The sequence below is a fragment of the Nycticebus coucang genome, chromosome 14 (assembly GCF_027406575.1).
Source record: "Nycticebus coucang isolate mNycCou1 chromosome 14, mNycCou1.pri, whole genome shotgun sequence".
Classification (NCBI taxonomy): Eukaryota; Metazoa; Chordata; class Mammalia; order Primates; family Lorisidae; genus Nycticebus; species Nycticebus coucang.
Window position 1 is genome coordinate 61,883,001 of NC_069793.1, and position 21,397 is coordinate 61,904,397.

At 36.8% G+C, this 21,397-nt stretch overlaps 1 pseudogene; it reads left to right on the forward strand.

Moving 5' to 3' along the window:
• The first annotated feature begins 17,124 nt into the window (after positions 1 to 17,124).
• LOC128564455 (olfactory receptor 52A4-like) lies at positions 17,125 to 18,036 on the forward strand (annotated as a pseudogene).
• Positions 18,037 to 21,397: the final 3,361 nt, after the last annotated feature.

Consider the following 21,397-nt stretch of genomic DNA (forward strand, 5'->3'; position numbering starts at 1 on the left):
GAATATGTGTAAAAGCTTATGGTCCCTCCTTTAAAAGCTTATGGTCCCCATTAGTTGGAGAGATGAACTTGAAAAAGCATCTTTCATTTCCTGACACAGGACCTTCATTTCTTTCATATTAAAAAAGCCCTTTATTTCTTGGTAAACCTTGTTGCCTCAGAATTTTATCTTTATGTGACAAAAAGTGAAACTAAGCAGAAACCCCCGGCAGGTTTGCTAAACAGTATTGAAAGTAGAGGTCCTTGCCTTGTTCGCCATCTGTTGTAGAAATTTTCAGTTATCACTAATGGTGAGGGGAGAAAAAACAACTATGAAACTATGACATTATCTGTGATTTTCCATAGATATCCTTCCTCAGATTAAAGACTTTTTAAATTACTTTTAGCTTTCTTTTTTTTTTTAAGAGTCTGTTAGGATTTTTTATTTATTTATTTATTTTATTAAAATCATAGCTGTGTACATTAATGCGATCATGGGGTACCATATACTGGTTTTATAGACCGTATGACACATTTTCATCACACTGGTTAACATAGCCTTCCTGGCATTTTCTTAGTTATTGTGCTAAGACATTTACATTCCACATTTATTAAGTTTCACATGTACCCCTGTAAGATGCACCTCAGGCGTAATCCCACCAATCACCCTCCCTCTGCCCACGTCCACCCTCCCTCCCCTCCTTTTCCCCCTTCCTCCTATTCTTGGGTTATAACTGGGTTATAGCTTTCATGTGAAAGCCATAAATTACTTTCATAGTAGGGCTGAGTACATTGGATACTTTTTCTTCCATTCTTGAGATACTTTACTAAGAAGAATATGTTCCAGCTCCATCCATGTAAACGTGAAAGAGGTAAAGTCTCCATCTTTCTTTAAGGCTGCATAATATTCCATTGTGTACATATACCACAATTTATTAATCCATTTGTGGATCGATGGGCACTTGGGCTTTTTCCATGACTTAGCAATTATGAATTGGGCTGCAATAAACATTCTGGTACAAATATCTTTGATATGATGTGATTTTTGGTCTTCTGGGTATATGCCTAGTAGAGGAATTATAGGATTGAATGGCAGATCTATTTTTAGATCTCTAAGTGTTCTCCAAACATCTTTCCAAAAGGAATGTATTAATTTGCATTCCCCCCAGCAGTGTAGAAGTGTTCCCTTTTCTCCACATCCATGCCAGCACTCTGGCCTTGGGATTTTGTGACATGTGCTACTCTTACTGGAGTTACATGATATCTCAAAGTAGTTTTGATTTGCATATCTCTGATGATTAAAGATGATGAGCATTTTTCATATGTCTGTAGGCTATGCACATGTCTTCTTCAAAGATTCTCTTCAAGTCCCTTGCCAAGCCTGCAATGGGATCCCTTGTTCTTTTCTTGCTTATACATTTGAGTTCTCTGTGGATTCTGGTTATTAAACCTTTGTCAGAGACATAACCTGCAAATATCTTCTCCCATTCTGAGAGCTGTTTGCTTGTTTTGCTTACTGTGTTCTTGGCTGTGCAGAAGTTTTTAGTTTGATCAGGTCCCAGTACTGTATTTTTGAAGCTGTTTCAATTGCCTGGGGGGTCCTCCTCATAAAATACTCACTCAGACCGATTTCTTCAAGGGTTTTCCCTGCACTCTCTTCTAGTATTTTTATAGTTTCATGTCTTAAGTGTAAATCTTTCGTCCAGTGAGAGTCTATCTTAGTTAATGGTGAAAGGTGTGGGTCCAGTTTCAGTCTTCTACAGGTTGCCAGCCAGTTCACCCAGCACCATTTATTAAATAGGGAATCTTTTCCCCACTGACTGTTTTTAATTGGCTTGTCAAAGATCAAATAACGGTAAGTAGCTGGATTCATCTCTTGGTTCTCTATTCTGTTCCAGACATCTACTTCTCTGTTTTTGTGCCAGTACCATGCTGTTTTGATCACTATCGATTTGTAGTTTAGTCTGAGGTCTGGTAGCTTGATTCCTCCTGCTTTGTTTTTATTTCTGAGTAATGTCTTGGCTATTCAAGATTTTTTCTGATTCCATATAAAATGAAGTATTGTTTTTTCAAGATCTTTAAAGTATGACAGTGGAGCTTTAATAGGGATTGCAATAAAATTGTATATTGCTTTGGGTAGTATGGACATTTTAACAATGTTGATTCTTCCGAGCCATGAGCATGGTATGTTTTTCTATTTGTTAACATTTTCAGCTATTTCTTTTCTTAGAGTTTCATAATTCTCTTTATAGAGATCTTTCACATCATTTGTTAGATAAACTCGAAAATATTTCATCTTCTTTGGCACTACTGGGAATGGAATAGAGTCCTTAACTGTTTTTCAGCTTGACTATTGTTGGTATATACAAAGGCTACTGATTTATGAATGTTGATTTTGTAACCTGAGACGTTGCTGTATTCCTTGATCACTTCTAAGAGTTTTGTAGTAGAGTCCCTGGTGTTTTCCAGATATACAATCATATCTTCTGTGAAGAGTGAAAGTTTGATCCCTTCTGACCCATATGGATACACTTGATTGCCATTTCTTCCCTAATTGTGGTGGCTAAAACTTCCGTTACAATGTTAAAGAACAGTGGAGACAATGAACAGCCTTGTCTGGTTCCTGATCTGAGTGGAAATGTTTTTAATTTAACTCCATTCAATAGGATATTGGCTGTGGGTTTGCGGTAGATGGCCTCTATCAGTTTAAGAAATGTCCCTTCTATACCAATTTTCTTAAGTGTTCTGATCATGAAGGGATGCTGGATATTATCAAAAGCTTTTTCTGCATCAATTGAGAGAATCATATGATCTTTGTTTTTTAATTTGTTTATGTGCTGAATTATATTTATAGATTTACATATATTGAACCAGCCTTGAGACCCTGGGATAAAACCGACTTGGTCATGATGTATAATTTGTTTGATGTATTGCTGGATTCTCTTTGTTAGGATCTTGTTGAATATTTTTGCATCTATATTCATTAGTGATATTGGTATATAATTTTCTTTTCTTGTAAGGTCTTTTCCTTGTTTGAAGATCGGGGTGATATTTGCTTCATAGAACATGTTGGGTAGTCTTCCTTCTTTTTTCTACATTTTTAACAGGTTGACTAATATAGGTACTAATTCTTCTTTAAAGGTTTGGTAGAACTCTGAAGTGAAGCCATCTGTTCCCAGGCTTTTCTTTTCAGGGAGGTTTTGTATGGTTGATGCTATTTCAGAACTTGATATGGGCCTGCTCAACATTTCCACTTGATTCTGGCTAAGTCCTGGAAGGTGGCATGCTTCCCAGTATTGGTGAATTTCCTTCAGATTTTCATATATCTGAGAATAAAGTTTCTTGTAATATTCATTAAGGATTTTTTGAATTTCTGAGGAGTCTGTTGTTATTTCGTCTTTGTCATTTCTGATTGATGAGATTAGAGATTTTACTCTTTTTTTCCTGGTATGTTAGCCATAGGTTTATCTATTTTATTGACCTTTTCATAAACCAACTTTTTGATTTATTGATCTGTTGTATACTTCTTTTGTTTTCAATTTCATTTAATTCTGCTCTAATTTTGGTTAATTCTTTTTTTCTACTGGGTTTGGAGTTGTAATGTTCTTCCTTTTCCAGTTGCTTGAGCTGTCCCATTAAGATGTTAACTTCCTCTCTTTCCATTCTCTTGAGGAAGGCTTGCTGTGCTATGCATTTCCCTCTTAGGAGTGCCTTTGCAGTATTCCAGAAGTTCTGATAATTCATGTCTTCATTGTCATTTTGTTCCAAAAATTTGACAATTTCCTTCTTAATCTCATCTCTGACCCAGCTATCATTCAACATAAGGTTATTTAACTTTCATGTTTTTGTATGAGTATGCAGATTTCTGTTGCTACTCAGCTCAACTTTTATTGCATGGTGGTCTAAGAAGATGCAAGGAATAATCTCTATTCCTTTAAATTTACTGAGGTTAGACTAGTGACCTAAGATGTGATTGATTTTGGAGTATGACACGTGGGCTGATGAGAAGTATGTGCATTCAGTTTTGTTGGGATGAAATGTTCTGTAGATGTCTGCTAAATCCAACTGTTGGATGGTTTGGTTTAAATATAAAATTTCTTTGCTCAGCTTCTTGTTGGAGGATAGATCCAACACTCACAAAGGACTGTTGAAATCTCCAACTATTATGGAGCTGGAGGAAATAAAGTTGCTCATGTCTGTTAGAGTTTCTCTTATAAATTGAGGTGCATTCTGGTTGGGTGCATAGATATTAATTATGGAAATATCATCATATTGAGTATTACTCTTAACAAATATAAAGTGACCATTCTTATCCTTCCTTACTTTTGTTGGTTTAAAGCCTATTGTATCTGCTAATAAAATTGCAACACCTGCTTTTTTCTGATTCCCATTTGCCTGAAATATGGATGACCATCCTTTCACCCTAGTCTATATTTGTCTTTTAAGGTAAGATGTGACTCTTGTATGCAACAAATATCTGTCCTGAGTTTTTGTATCCAGTCAGCTAACCTGTCTCTCTTTAGAGGACAGTTTAACCCATTCACATTAATGGAGAATATTGATAAGTCTGGTAAAATTTTGGGTATTGAGTTTTTCTAAAGTCCAGTGGACATTTGTAATCCTTTCACCACTGTGGAAGTTGGAGTTTGATCAAAAGTTTCTGAGTGAGTTTACTTTTGTGGTAGAGGATTGGGCTGGTCATTATGGAGGATAGGTCTGAGAATATCCTGAAGAGCTGTTTTGGTTATGCCAAATTTCTTCAATATATGAATTTCATTAAAATATTTAATTTCTCCATCATAAATGAAACTCAGTTTAGCTGGATACAGGATCCAGGGTTGAAAGTTATTTTGCTTTAGGATATTAAAAGTCAATGACCACACTCTTCTGGCATGAATAGTGTCAGCAGGGAGATCTGCAGTCATTCTAATATTCTTCCCCTTGTAGGTAATGGATTTCTTAAGTCTGGCTGCTTTCAGAATTTTCTCCTTCATATTAACTTCAATGAAGTTAGTTATGATATGCCTGGGGGATGTCTTACAGGGATTGACTCATGCTAGGGTTCTTAAACTGTCTGATATCTGAATTTAATCTCTTGGCATATCTGGAAAATTGTCTTTCATAATTTTATGGAGAAGGGCCTCTGCGTCCAGCAAGGCCACTTCATCAGTTTCAGGGATTCCAATGAGGCAGATATTAGCCTTCTTTGAATTATCCCGGAGTTCTCTCAGGGAATGATCCATTTTTGCTTTCCATTTCTCTTCCTTTTGAGAGTTTGGTAGCGTTCAAACGCTTTGTCTTCAATGTCAGAAATACTTTCTTCTGCTTGCTCTACTCTGTTACTAAGGGATTCTACTGTATTTTTCAGATTTTTGAGGGCTGCAAATTCTTGCTTGAATTCATCAAAATCATTGGTGGTTTTGTCTTTAAATTCGTCAAATTCTTGAGACAACTTTTGAATTTCTCCTTGAATTCCTAATTCCAACTTTTGAATTGCTGCTTGAATTTCTAATTCCAAATTTTCCTCCATTTTATTAATCTTGTTGCAGTCTGAATTCTGAATTCGATTTCTGATATCTTGGCCAACTATTTATCAATCGGATCTTCAGTTACATCTGCCATATCTTTCCTTGGTGGGGTTGATCTATTTTGGTTATTCATATCACCAGAGCCTCTCCACTGATTCTGCCCCATGATTGTTTTACACCATTTGATTTTTTTCCCCTGGAGCTTTGTCAAGGACCTGTACAGTGCTATGGCCTGAGAAACTGGGGCCCTGTTTGGTGTGGTGGGGCTACGTGGTTCTGTCTTGTTTTCTGGTTTCTGTTTGACCCTAGTGAATCAGTTACTCTGGGTTGAAGTCTCAGCTGTGGAGAAATATCAGCAATTAAGTGACCAGCCCCCCCCCAGGCAACAATTGGAAAAGGAAAATCAAACCTTCCTATAGCCACACACCCAGGGCACCACCTGAATAGTCCTCGGGCGATTGGCTCAGTTCAAAAGGTCCAAATCAATTTTCTCAGTCTGCACCTGTCTCCGTTGGGAGAGTTTAAAAGGTATCTGGCAACTGGATCTCAGGGGTCTGGTGACTACTCAGATATGGCTTGCTCCAGTGCTCCATGGAGTCAGGAGGACTCACCCACCAAATAGATCAGTCTGGGAAGGTTGATGCCTTCTTCCCCACTTTGCCCCTCTGTCACACCCAGTCACTGATAGCCCCGCAGGGCTGTGACCCTGTTGCCTGTAGTGAAGAGATACTCCAGGGGTTTGCACCTGCCTGAATCACAAGGAAATCTATTTCTGCTCAGCCAGGCTGCTGTGCTCTGCCTCTATCTAGCAGGGGGAGGTGAGGCCTGACAATCTTGGGTGCTTGATGGAGGCTGGGGGGTGTTCACTCAGTTCCAGCCCTGCCCCTGATTGATGTTACTGACAGAACAGAACAACTTTGCAGGAATTTGTTTCGGTCCCTGCTAAATTCCCCTGCAGAAGAGAAGCTGTTTTGAGTTCCCAGAGCCTGCTCCTCAGGCCCTGTGTTTGCGTCTGCAGGTTTGTATTCAGTTACCTGTCAGTTCTAGCCTCCTGTCTTTTTTTTGTCTATAGGCTGATGATTCCCTGAGGGCCAGGTTTGTCTTAGGCTCAGTAAAGCACTCCTCTGGGTCATCACTGCCCTGGGAACTTCCCAGGTCTGCGAGTGCATTTCTAGTCCCTGCGCTCTGCCCAAGTCAGTACCACCTCAGGCAAACCCTTTACTCACAGGGCCTGTGTTTTGTCCCAGATCTGTTCCGTGGTGATTGCCACCTGAGTAGATGTCCGGCCTCCTCTGGTTTCCCAGGGAGACAGGTTTTGTGGCTTCAGAATATCGGGGAGTGAGCCCTATTGTTGCTAAAAGACAGCTGCTGCTCTGCGCCTCAGGGCACTGCTGCTGTGGTGACCATCCTCTCCTAACTCCCATGCCCCACAGTCGGCACTGATCAGCTGCAGTTTAGGCACTGTTCATACTCCTCAAGAAATCACCCAAGAATCTGGACTCCTGAAGGACAGGCCTCCAGACCTCAGATTGAGAGTGAAGGGGAGTGCTGGGAGCTCAGAGTTTCAGGTAGAGAATATATACAGTTTTATACAGTTTTATGCCTGGCAGGAGAACGCCGTGGCACTCTAGTAGGGGAGGTAGGTCCAGTTTTTAGAGGGTCTCTCCTGTGGAATGTGGTGGGAGGACCTTTGAACTCTGCTTGTTTGTTTGTGGGGCACTCCAAGCTGTTCTCATGGGAGAGGGGTCTCCTGTCCACTTGGTGATGGATTTTGTACCTTTTGTTTTTATCCTTGGGATCACAGCTCGCCTCAGCAGGGTTGACGTGCGTTCTTCAACCTTCTCTCTTGGTGCAGCTCAAATCCACCGGGTCACTTGCTAAATTTCTGTCCTTTAACTCTCCTTCTGGACAGGAGCCTCTGTGTAAAGCTGGCTTCAGTCAACCATTTTGTCTCTGCCCTTCACTCTTCGCTTTCTGAGTGTACTTATTTTACACGAATATCAAATGATTCCACATGAGTTTCTGTGATTATTGAAAGGATCACATAAATTCTATCTATTATGTTGTTAACATGGCGAATTACATCTTCACCTTTTTTTGGTTTCCATGATACAATAGAACCCCCATAGTTGACGACCTCTTTACATTGAGCACTTCCTTAAGTTGACCTAACTTTCATAAAACAGATACGCATCTCATGTATAAAGGCCTACTTCCTTATGTTGACTGCCTCCATGTGTTGTCCAGTTTATTATAGTCCTTTGAGTGGTCAACTTACAGAGGTTCTATTCTACTTAATTACCTAAGATATTTATAGCAACAAATATAGACTTAGCACCAAGCAGCTGACATCTGGCAAGCTCAAAATCAGCTGATGAAGAGAGGAGAGGTGCTGCTAAGAAACAAGTTCAACTTCCTGGAACATTGGCCAGAAGGAGAGTGGCAGTGGGATCATTAGGTAAGCACAGGAGAAATTGACTGAGAACTTGACTGTGTTCTAATTTCATAGGTGATGTAACCAAGGCTTCTTAAGGCTTGAAGTAAGTACCCTCAGGGACCCACCATCTTAAGAAGGGGAAGACCTGTTTCATTCCCAAAGTTGGCTCTTTACCCCTACATGCTGCTGTAAAGACTTCATAGCATCAGGAAATGCATTTTTTTAAACCTATGTCCTTTGTTTTTTTCTCATGAAGCCAGGGGAATATCTACATCAACTATACTTAACTCAGATTTCGGGGAGGAGCAATTACCTGTTGGTATTCATTTGGATCCTCTCAGGACTGAAGAATTTCATGTTCTTAGTTACACTAAACCTACTATTGCTGCCCCTAAGATGGTTTTTCAGAATACAATGCCATCGTTGCCCAGTGCTCTCTGCTGAACAAATCCCAGCCAGTCTGCTCAAAGAACCTTTATGTGGAGTGAAAGCATCTGATCCAGCTGATTTTAAGTAGGTCCCAAGTCAAATGTGTTCCGTGCTGAGGATGTGAGTACATACTCCCCTATAGGTGTAAAATTCTGTCCAAAAGTGATGTTATCCTCGTAGTCACTGACAGCATGCTCAACAATCCTTCAAATAAGGGCCCTGGGTAATTGGATGAAAGTCCAGGGTAGCAGACAGACACCTAGAGCAGCTGGAGGGTTGAGATGCATGTGAGACTAACATGCCCTGTTTATGATGCAATGGGTATTTTTAAATGAGGGACTTATTTCAAGAGGCTAGATATGAGAGCTTGAAGGGATGGTCTTCAGTTAAAGATGGAAAGATGTCATAGACCAGGAATCCAACATGCCTGAATTTCTCCAATGCCCTGTTTCACCATCCTGCATAACCATCCTTAGTTATGTTTTTCCCTCCTTTGAAAAATGAGGCTCACAGTATCAGATTTGGAGGCTTCTGTGGAATATGTGAGAAAATACTCAGCAATCACATAGCACAGTTCTGGTCCCACACATACCTTAAGAATTCCATCCTACATTTTGAGAATTAAGGTCCAGAGAAAAAAAGTAATTAAAGACCAAATTCAGAGAGGCAGAAATAAATAAAGCAGAGGGCCAGGATAGCTGTGCAGCTGGTCGTCCCCTTGCTGGAACCAGCTCAATGACTTTGGGCAGAGTTGTGTGTTTGGAAACCTGCTAAATGAAACAACAGAGTACTCCTGGGTCCTTTCTTCATTTATTTTTATTGAGATATAATTCTCATGCCATACCATCTGTCTTTTAAACTGTACAATTCTGTAATTGCTCTGCAAGCTTCTTCAGGAACTAAAATCAGAACATTTTTATCATCCTAACATGAAACCTGTACTCACTACTAGTTACTTCTTATTACCTCTGCTTCCCTTCCTACCTCCATTCTTAGAACCACTGATCTATCTTCTATTTATGGATTGTCTTTTCTGGAAGTTTTACATAAATAAAATATTCAATGTATGACATCTTGTTTTGGTTTCTTTCAAATATTTCCAATTGATTCTTATATTAACATAATATATTCAATGTTCACCCAGTACTATCTATCAATAATAAATTTCTTATTAAGCATGAGTAATATGCCCTTATAAGGATTTATCACATCTTATTCATCTATTTTTTAATTGATATACATTTAGAATGCTTCTTGTTTTGGGATATCATTAGATTTCTGTTCTTTTTTAAAATTCTTTATTAAATTATAACTGTGTACATGAATGCATTTATGAGGTATAATGTACTGAAAGAACTCACTGGATGTAACATGTCATAAATTTAAAATAAGTTCCATCTGGACTTGTGTATCTGAAGGAGAGAAGGAATAGACTATATATATATATATATATATATATATATTTGGATTCATTCAAAGGACAGTTGAGATATGATGGATATGATGAGATCAGACCAGGTAAATGATGTGAGTATAAGGCAAGTAATAAAAGTAAGATGCTACATGAATTAGGAAAGAGATAAAAGATAGTGAAAATGAGGTGTGATAGACAGATTAGATGTATCTCATTGTGTCAAAGTATTGTTGAAATATAATAAGAATGAGAAAAAGTGAGCTGGAAAAAATATTAAAAAACATGTCGGAAACAGTACTCATCAGCTATATGACACAGATCATTTCTGGAAAGAAGGTGAAAAATGCTATTGAGGTGGAGAAGTGTGACTCAATTGTACTGATGCTTCCTTCAGGAAACAGAATAATAGGTAACATGAAAGTTTAGTTATAATATTTTGTTTCTTTTTTGTACATATTTTATTGTAGAGTATATTTGGCAAAGACAGATAAATGAACATATTTTTGATGTAGAACTGGACAGTTTAAGAGACCATACCCAGTATTCTGATATTCATAGTAAAAATATCTCCTGATGTGTTCTTATTTCTATAGCAAATATTTTTTTCAAATAAGTCTATCATTTGAAATTAGAGATTTTACTCTTTTTTCCCTCATTAGGTTAGCCAAAGTTTTATCTATATTATTTACCTTTTCAAAAACCAACTTTTTGATTTATTGATCTGTTATACAATCCTTTTGCTGTCAATTTCATTTCATTCAGCTCTAATTTTGTTTTGTTATTTATTTTTTTTTATTGAATCATAGCTGTGTACATTGATATATTCATGGGGCATCATTCACTAGCTTCACAGACCGTTTACCAGGTTTCACATATACCCTTGTAAGATGCACCACTGGCGTAATCACATTAATCACCCTCCTTCTACCCACATCTCCCCTCTCTCTCCTCCCTTTCCCCCTTCCCACTATTCTTAGGTTGTAAATGGGTTATAGCTTTTATGTGAAGACCCTAAATTAGTTTCATAGTAGGGCTGAGTACATTGGGTACTTTTTCTTCCATTCTTGAGATACTTTACTAAGAAGAATATGTTCCAGCTCCATCCATGTAAACATGAAAGAGGTAAAGTCTCCATCTTTCTTTAAGGCTACATAATATTCCATGGTGTACATATACCACAATTTTTTAATCCATTCATGGATTGATGGGCACTTGGGCTTCTTCCATGACTTAGCAATTATGAATTGGGCTGCAATAAACATTCTGGTACAAATATCTTTGTTATGATGTGCTTTTTGGTCTTCTGGGTATATGCCCAGTAGAGGGATTACAGGATTGAATGGCAGATCTATTTTTAGATCTCTAAGTGTTCTCCATATCTCTTTCCAAAAGGAATGTATTAATTTGCATTCCCACCAGCAGTGCAAAAGTGTTCCCTTTCTCCACATCCCCACCAACATCTCTGGTCTTGGGATTTTGTGATATAGGCTAGTCTCACTGGAGTTAGATGGTATCTCAAAGTAGTTTTGATTTGCATTCCTCTGATGATTAAAGATGATGAGCATTTTTTCATATGTCTGAAGGCCATGTTCCTGTCTTCTTCAGAGAAGTTTCTTTTCAAATCCCTTGCCCAGCCTGCGATGGGATCCCATGTTCTATTCTTGCTAATGCGTTTGAGTTCTCTGTGGATTCTGGTTATTAAACCTTTGTTGGAAATATAACCTGCAAATATCTTCTCCCATTCTGAGGGCTGTTTGGTTGCTTTACTTACTGTGTTCTTGGCTGTGCAGAAGCATTTTAGCTTGATCAAGTCCCAGTAGTGTATTTTTGAAGCTGCTTCAATTTTCGTCTTCGTTGTTTCTGATTGATGAGATTCGAGATTTGACTCTTTTTTTCCTGATTAGGTTGGCCAAAGGTTTATCTATTTTATTGACCTTTTCGAAAAACCAGCTTTTTGATTTATTGATGTGTTGTATTATTCTTTTGTTTTCAATTTCATTTAATTCTGCTCTAATTTTGGTTATTTCTTTTCTTCTACTGGGTTTGGAGTTGGAATGTTCTTCCTTTTCTAGTTGTTTGAGATGTTCCATTAAGTTGTTAGCTTCCTCTCTTTCCATTCTCTTGAAGAAGGCTCGCAGTGCTATAAATTTCCCTCTTAGTACTGCCTTTGCGGTATCCCAGAGGTTGTGATAATTCGTGTCTTCATTGTCATTTTATTCCAATAATTTGGTACTTTCCTTGTTAATCTCATCTACGAACCAGCCATCTCTCAGCATAAAGTTATTTAATTTCCATGTTTTTGTATGAGTATGCAGTTTCTTGTTGTTACTGAGTTCAATTTTAAAGATTTCAAAAAAATAATACTTTGTTTTATATGGAATCAGAATAAACCTGTAATAGACAAGACATTACTTAAAAATAAAAACAAAGCAGGAGGAATCACGCTACCAGGCCTCAGATTACACTATAAATCGAAAGACTTATAAAGCATGGTACTGGCACAAAAACAGAGAGGTAAATGTATGGAACAGAATAAAGAACCAAGAGATAAACCCAGCTACTTACCGCTATTTGATCTTTCACAAGCCAATTAAAAACATTCAGTGGGGAAAAGATTCCCTATTTAACAAATTATGCTGGGTGAACTGTCTGGTGACCTGTAGAAGACTGAAACTGGACCCACACCTTTCATCATTAAATAAGGTAGACTATCACTGGATTAAAGATTTAAACTTAAGACGTGAAACTATAAAAATACTAGAATAAAGTGTAGGGAAAACTCTTGAAGAAATCGGTCTAGGCGAATATTTTATGAGGAGGACCCCCGGGCAATTGAAGCAGCTTCAAAAATACACTACTGGGACCTGATCAAACTAAAAAGCTTCTGCACAGCCAAGAACACAATAAGTAAAGCAAGCAGACAGCCCTCAGAATGGGAGAAGATATTTGCAGGTTATGTCTCTGACAAAGGTTTAATAACAAGAATCCACAGAGAACTCAAACGTATTATCATTAAATGAACAAATGATCCCATCTCAGGGTGGGCAAGGGAATTGAGGAGAAACTTCTCTGAATAAGACTGGTGCATGGCCCACAGACATATGAAAAATGCTCATCATCCTTAATCATCAGAGAAATGCAAATCAAAACTACTTTGAGACATCATCTAACTCCAGTAAGATTAGCTCATATTACAAAATCCCAAGACCAGAGATGTTGGCATGGATGTGGAGAAAAGGGAACACTTCTACACTGCTGGTGGGAATGCAAATTAATATGTTCCTTTTGGAAAGATATTTGGAGAACACTTAGAGATCTAAAAATAGACCTGCTATTTGATCCTATAATTCCTCTACTAGGTTATATACCCAGAAGACCAAAAATCACATTATAACAAAGATATTTGTACCAGAATGTTTACTGCAGTCCAATTCATAATTGCTAAGTCATGGAAAAAGCCCAAGTGCCCATCGACCCATGAATGGATTAATAAATTGTGGTATATGTACACCATGGAATATTATGCAGATGGAGACTTTACCTTTTTCATGTTTACATGGATGGAGCTGGAACATATTCTTCTTAGTAAAGTATCTCAAGAATGGAAGAAAAAGTATCCCATGTACTCACCCCTACTGTGAAGCCAATTTATAGCTTTCATATGAAAGTGATAACCCAATTATATCCTAAGAATATGGGAAGGGGGAGAGGAAGTGGAGTGGATGGGAGATGATGGATGGAGGGAGAGTGATTGGTGGGACCATACCTACGGTGCATCTTCAAGCGTACATGTGAAACTTAGCAAATGTAGAATATAAATGTCTCAACACAATAACTAAGAAAATGCCAGGAAGTCTATGTTAACCAGTGTGATGAAAATATGTCAAATGGTATATAAAACCAGTTTTTAGTGCCCCATGATTGCATTAATGTACACAGCTATGATTTAATAATAAATAAATAAGAAAGCAAAAAAGATTAATATTTAACTTTGGTCATGGGATTATAGGTATTTTTCCCCTCTTTTCTGCATTAATTAATTTTATATAGTGGGAAAGTAAAAGTCAACACATATTTTGAATTAAGCTCTACACATGAAAGATATTTAAGAGTAGGAAACTTCCGGCCAAGAGCAATGGCTCACGCCTGTAATCCAAGCACTTTGGGAGGTTGAGGTGGGTGGATCACCTGAGCTCACAAATTCCAGACCAGCCTGAGCTAGAGCAAAACCCTATCTCTAAAAATAGCAAGGGGTTTTAGCAGGTGCCTGTAGTCCCAGCTACTTGGGAGGCTGAGGCAAGAGTACTGCTTGACCCCAAGAGTCAGAGATTGCTGTGAGCTATGACGCTAGGGCACTCTGACAGTCTGTCTCAAAAAAAATGAAAGGTAGGAAACTTCTGAGGATCAAAGAAATACTAACATGATGTGTACCCAAATTCATTAAGAGTATAAATGTCTTAACACAACAATTAAGTAAGTGAGGTGAATACTATGTTAACCAGTTTGATGTGAGCATTCCAAATTGAATATAAAATAAGCACATTATACCCCATAAATGCATTAATATACACAGTTATGATTTAATAAAAAAATGTAAAAAACCAGAAAATTACTAAAGAAACATAAGATCATCTCTGTCTAGAAAGGACTATCCTGCTCATCATTTGTGTTTCTAAATAGGACACAAATCCCATCATAGCCGAGTTTCTTCCCTTTTCCTTGGCAAGTTTACTCCTTACAAGGCTTATTTTGCTCTCAGCTCCGTCCTGCCTACACTGCCAAACATACTCCTCCTTTTGATCACTGACGTGTCTTCTGGATGTCCTTTTGGTCTCCACAGTAAAGTCAAGAGTAAATATATACGCAATATTGGTTCCATTTTCAATTTTCAATTTCTCTCAGGGAAGAAATGGAGTTTCCATTTATCCCCCATTTTATTGTCCCTCTTCTCTGTCGCACACTGGAGAACAAGGTAAATTCCCACCTCTGGTGCTGTGAGAGGCACTACCTTACTTCTTGACCAAAAGAAGATGTTTCAGCACTGCCATCTCCTGGCCACGCAAGATATTACAGCTCCTCTGGGAATTGAGCAAGAAGCATGAATGAAGGGGCATGGCTGCCTCTCGCCTGAACTCCTCATTAAGTCAACCCGGTCTCTCAGGATTTGATGTAGGCTAATAAAAACTTGGTCATCAGGGAAAATTGTGTTACAAAATTCAAATCTTCCACAGCTTGGATCATCAGAGAACAACCTTCTGCCTGTGCCAGTCACTTTCCACTACTGCTTCTGGGTACAAAGTAAGTTATAGTTAAAACGAGTACATTCTGGGTCCTGCCTTGCTTAGCTTACTTTTTAATTTTCTCTTTTTGGGGGAGGAGTGTTTCTTCTTGCTGAGAATGGGATCTTCAGTCCCCATTCTTCCTACAGTACAAAAGTCAAGTGAAAGTCAAGTGGTGTATCTTGAAGTACAGTAGAAGCATAGTCAATAAATGTAGACTTCAGAAAAACTTCAAATCATGAATATGAAGGCTATAAATATATTCATCCTAGAGTCTCACTTTGACATTCTATGAACTACAATTCAGTAACAATAGTTATATATTGGAGAATCTTCTCTGGAAGAAAGCAATGTTAAGGGTAGTTAGCATTATGTCATTAGAGAAGTAATTTAATCTTGCTCATGTTTTACATGAAAGAAAGAACAATGGGTGTAGGTTAGTTCACACTTTCCTTCTTGAGATTGAAGTCTGAGCCTGTTTAGATGAAATGACAATAGACAAATTAACAGGAAAAAAGTGAAAAATTTATTAACATACATAAACACAGGGAATCACAAGAGAGTGATTAACAATATTGAATAGGTTACAGACCCTTATGGATTTTTCTTAATGGGAGAGAGGAGATATTGAATAGGACCTGAGAACAGACAACAGTTTGAGGTTCACCTGGGCTCTGGGTATGGTGTTCAATTTTCATTTTTTTCCTCTGTTATATGAGTTTTAATTTTCTCTGGTTAATTAAATTTCAGTTAAGGGATTGAAATCAACTGTGTTCTTTTTTGTGGGTCCAGTCTCTAGGCACATAAGAAAACTTCATAGAATAGCCTAATCCCATATTTAGTGAAAGGATTTCAAGGATTAGTGAGAGGATTTCAAGACAGGAAGGGGTAAGGGGAAATCAGAGAGACCTTCATGTTACTGCTTTAGTTCAACTAACACCTCGATAGTGGAATTTTTCTGAGCCCAACAGTAGAATAATCTCCAGAATACTCCATATTTAGCATCGGTGATAATTATGGTTGTTGGGGGGCAAGAAAGAACCCAGAATATTTGGATGTGATGACTTGAATAATGATTAAATATTTACTAATGCTTAGGACAATAACACTTAACAAAACTTACAGATGGTCTTGATTTAGACAACTAAACACTTTGGTAACCTCTCTTCTTAAAGAAAAAAAACTCACTTTAAAAAATCATGGGTGCATACTGTTGTCAGTGCTACATTGAACCGTAGTTCACTGATGGCATATAGTTAATGGAAAGCATGATGTGTTGTACCAAACCTTGACACTGATATGAGAAGTTCATTCACTTCTTATCTCTGACCACTTCAAAAATCATTGATTTCCTGGTAATACCACCCAAGGTATCTTTTCTCCTATATCAGGTATTATTAAATTCTTTTAATTTTATTAAATAATAATTTTAATGTCCTTACCCCTCAATATGTGGTTAAAAATATGTGGTGAGAGGCTTTGACTACTTTTCTTAACTGAAGAATTTTTGACTAAGAGTTATCTGCCAAGTCAGAATTCCAGTGGGAATGCACCAAAATTATGTATCTGTCCTTGTCTACTGGGTAGAGTCTGGATCTTTAACTGAGACCATATTTGAAAACTTGGAATAAAGGAGTCTTTCTTTCTGAATTATCACTCCGAATGTGTTTGTGCATGTGCATCTATGTGTCTAATTTTCTGCCCTCCATGAACAGATTAGAAGATGTAAAAGAAGCTGATGTGGAAGAGGAAGGAGACTATTATGAAGCAGGCGGATCCTACTATGGCCCCATCACAGGAAGAATGTGCAACACTCAATGTTCACTGTGAATATCACTGCATATGGGTGGATGGCTTTGCTAAAGTGCAAACTGATGAATCTTTTTGTTGCTTTCTCTATTGGCATTTCTCATTCATTTAAAGTGGTGACAAACAAGTTGATGAGATTGATACTCCTCATTCTGATAACTTTGTGACTGGATAGGGATAGCATATATAACAGTAAAGAGATTCAGTTCTGCAAACTTTGCTTTCTTTCTAAGAAGGTCTATGGACTGCCATGACAATTCCAAATGACACAGTGTTCTTGCCCTCTGTGCTGACATTCACTGGGATCTCTGGTCTGGAACCTGTACAGCATTGGATTGGGATTCTATTCTGTGCTATGTACATCATTGCTTTGATTGGAAATTCTCTACTTTTGATCATTATCAAATATGAGTCCAGTCTCCATGAGCCATGTATATCCTCCTAGTCATGTTAGGAGCCACAGACATTGCAATTAGCCCCAGCATTGTGCCCAAGATGCTTGGAATTTTTCGGTTCCACTTGCCAGAGATCTATTTTGATGTTTGCCTCTTTCAGATGTGGTTCATCCACACATTTCAAGGTATTGAATCAGGAGTCCTGCTGGCCATGGCTCTGGACCGCTACGTACCTATCTGTTACCCTCTGAGATATGATACAATATTCATACAGCAAGTAGTCACTTGATTGCAACTGGAGTGACATTGCAGCCTGCAGTTGTGCTAATCACCTGCCAATTGCTCACAATGTGCCGTTTTAAATTTTACTGAACCACGTTAATATGTCACACTTACTGTGAGCACATGGCTCTTGTGAAGCTTACCACTGGAGATGTTTACATCAACAAGTTCTACAGTCTTCTTGGAGCTTTTATTATTGGTGGACTTGACTTCATTTTCATCACCCTTTCCTACATACAGATAATTATCACTTTTTTCCACCTGCCCCAGAAAAAGGCACGACTTAAAGCATTTAATACATGTATTCCTCATATATGTGTTTTCTTCCAAGTCTATCTTCTCGCTTTTTTCTCCTTTTTTACCCACAGATCTGGATCTTACATCCCATCATATATACACATCGCTTTGTCCAACCTTTACCTACTAGTCCCACTACTCCTCAACCCCTTTATCTATGGGGTAAAGACGCAGCACATTTGAGATAAGGTAGTGAAACTGTTCTGTTCCAAAGACCAGACTTGACATTTGATGGATATAATTCTTTCTAGAATTGTAATGGTTTTTCTATCATACATGATTTAGAAACTCAATTAATGCTTTTGGGTATCATCATGACTGATGAATAAATTAAAAAATACAAACATACATACACACAAATAAATACATATTCATAGCTGCTCAAGCATTTTGCCAGTATATTAATAAAAGTAAAATTATAGTATAAAACTATCTTATTAATTTTGATAGATATTGTCACTTATTTTAAACAATTTCACTAGTTCAAACTTCGATAACAAAATTTGAGGAACTGTTTCCACATGTTACATTATCAAACTTAAAAAAGTTAAAAATTATGAGTCAACAATTTCATCATTTAACATCACATGGGTTTACTTTTCGTTACTTCTAATTCATATTGTATTTTGGTTTGGGCAAAAAGTGAATTATGCAAATTAATTTTAGCTAAAAAAGCTTGTATTCAGCAACATATTATTTTTCTTTTTTATGGCAGGTATATCACTTGTTACCAGAGCTGTTTGTGCTTAGACTTGTTTTTATCTTTGAATCTTCTGGTCATTTTGCTTCACCAGTTGAATTATTAAGGTTTATACAATATTTGATATAATAAAGAGAAAGTATTCTACCATTTTTGATGTTTCTAATTTCTGAAATTTTTGAAATTTTTTTCAATAAAAATGAGAAAAATAAATAAAAAAGATAAATATGAATTAGTACCCCCTGGAATGCACCTTTAACCTCTTGTTTATATTTATATATGTATTTTCATGGAATACTAAAGTATTCATTTCAAATCATATTAGATCATTTTGGCAAAATTTCCTCCAATTAACTTTTCTTAAGAAAAACCTATCTTCCCTTTCATAATTTTTATGCAATAATGTTTCCCACCATCATTATTCGATTCAATTCTATTATTCAAAAAAATGACTGACTTGGAATATAAGATGTAAGTTTAAGCTTTTTATCAACATTTACCTATTAAAATTTTGATAATTCATTTCCTCGAGTCATTTGTTTTCTTGAAATAATAATGATTCCTTTCTGCTTGATGTCTACAAATACCCACCATTTGAATAGCACAGCTGGATGTTTACCAAAAGCAGTAGATAAGTGAATGCACTTTGTAACCAGCAAACTGTGATTTAGGGATTTTCTCCAATATACACACATTTATACACTAGCCATGTTTCATTTGCCACACTCAGGTTCCAGAATTATAAAACAAATAAAATTTTTATCCAAACTCATTTGTTTGATACATTTAGGTAATAGCATCAGGCTTTTGCTTAATTACTTCCTCTTAATAGTGAATTTTGAGAAATAATAAATTTTTCACATTTTCCATTAAATATTAGAATCAGTTTCTATTTACCTGGATTCTACATTAAAACTGTAAAGTCAAATTCTAGGGAATTTTTTCACCGTATGTATTATCCTGTCACTTAATTTTACCAACCTGTGTGTTGTTTTTTGATGATAAATGCAAAATCAGTAGAGATTTGTGCTGTAATATAAAGTAAGATTAGATGCTTAACAGGAAAATGGATTTTATAAATATAGCAATTATCCAAAATATAATTTGGAGACTTCTAAAAGTTTCTACCACAGTACAATATTTTATGTTAATTAAAAAAATAACCAATTAGACACAGAGAAAGACAGCATTTAAACAACAGAATTACTTCTTCAAATGAACAGTTACTATGAAGATGCAGAAGAGAAACACCATATTATGGGAGCAAGTCTATTATGGGAGCAAGAAATAAGTAAATATTCCCAAAGTCGATCATGGACAAAAAAAAAATGCATATTTCACCTCGCACCATGAAGAATGAAGCAAAACTATTGATTTTTGAGTATGGAGGAAGCAGATTTCACCCCTGGAGTACATCCTTGACTCATATATTAAATGGTACAAAAAGCTGTTATTGATGTTGGCATATGAAGTTAACAACTAAACTATTTTAAGTGGATAGAATTACTACCAAATTTCAGTAATTTGAAAGTAAAATGAACTCTGGATAGAATTTTGGATAGCCCCAAAATTTAAATAAAATTTGTAGAAAAGAAAAAGAGGAAAAAACGAAATGGCAAACTAGTCTAAATTGTTCATTGGTGGCTTAAGAATCAATTCCGTTCAACATGAACTAGTATCATTGTTTCACAGAGAAGTTCTGGAAAGAACATTTAGGGATCCTTATTCTCCCCCTCTTCTCTATTCTCCTTGAAATCTTTCCTAGATGCCCTCCACCATTATTAGTATTCCCCTTAAATTTGCTAGTGTCTCAACATTACATTGAATACCTCTTAGTTAATTATGTACCATGTACAAGTTTAGAAATTAGTAGAAAGAAATCATGTTCATAAGTCTTTTTTAGAATTTATCAGATAATCTCAAGATAAATAAATGAAGGACTAACTCATATTTTCATATTACTAATAATTTAAAGGAATATGCCATTTCTATATTTTTTTCTTCCATTCAGAGCACACAAGATTCTCTCACATGTAGGAGGCATATAATGACCGCTTTTTGATAGAACAGAGAAAAAGAAAAGAAAGTAGGAAGAGAGAAAGAAAGGGAGCTATAGATACAAGTTTAGAAAAATGTTCAACAAATTACTCAGAATTTTACATGGTAGGACTTAGCCATGCTCTCATTATAATTTGAAAGTGTTGCTGATTTTACCAAAACAAGGCTTCACTTGAATGAAATGAAAATGATGAGTCTCTGATGCTGTAAAGACTTGGTGGCAAATGTGTGATAAAATGTAGTTATGAGTATAAATTTTTCTTTCTATAAAGAAAAAGAAAAAAACTTTGGTGAAAGTGTCACAAGATATTTATTTAAATAGAATATAATTGTCATGGAAATATGTCTGCATTTAAGTGGATTTTAGATTTTTGCAACTAGAGGAAAAATGTCTTATAAAGAGAAGAAAATAGCGTATAAAGAGAAACCTTGTTCATATCATTATCTCCGAATTTAGCCTGTAGGAAAAGAGAAAAAGAGAGAGTGAGGCAATTTCTTCAGGTATAGAAATAATTACAGAGCTATTAAGCAATGATAAACCCAAGAGAGTTGATTTAAAATCTTCTGTGTCTCTCGTGGTTTTGGCTTGTGACTGGGAAATCCCTCATTCCACGTTAATGACTCTTCCTCATCCTCCACAGTCATTAAGGAACATTAAAATTGGTGACTAGAAGCTTTCTTCTCCAATTTAAGCACAAGAAATTCATGCTGTGTTCCAGAATGCTGCAGACCTTGCTATGAGTTTTGTTGGAAGATGAGCACGCAAACCTGGTCTCAGACGCACTTGCAGA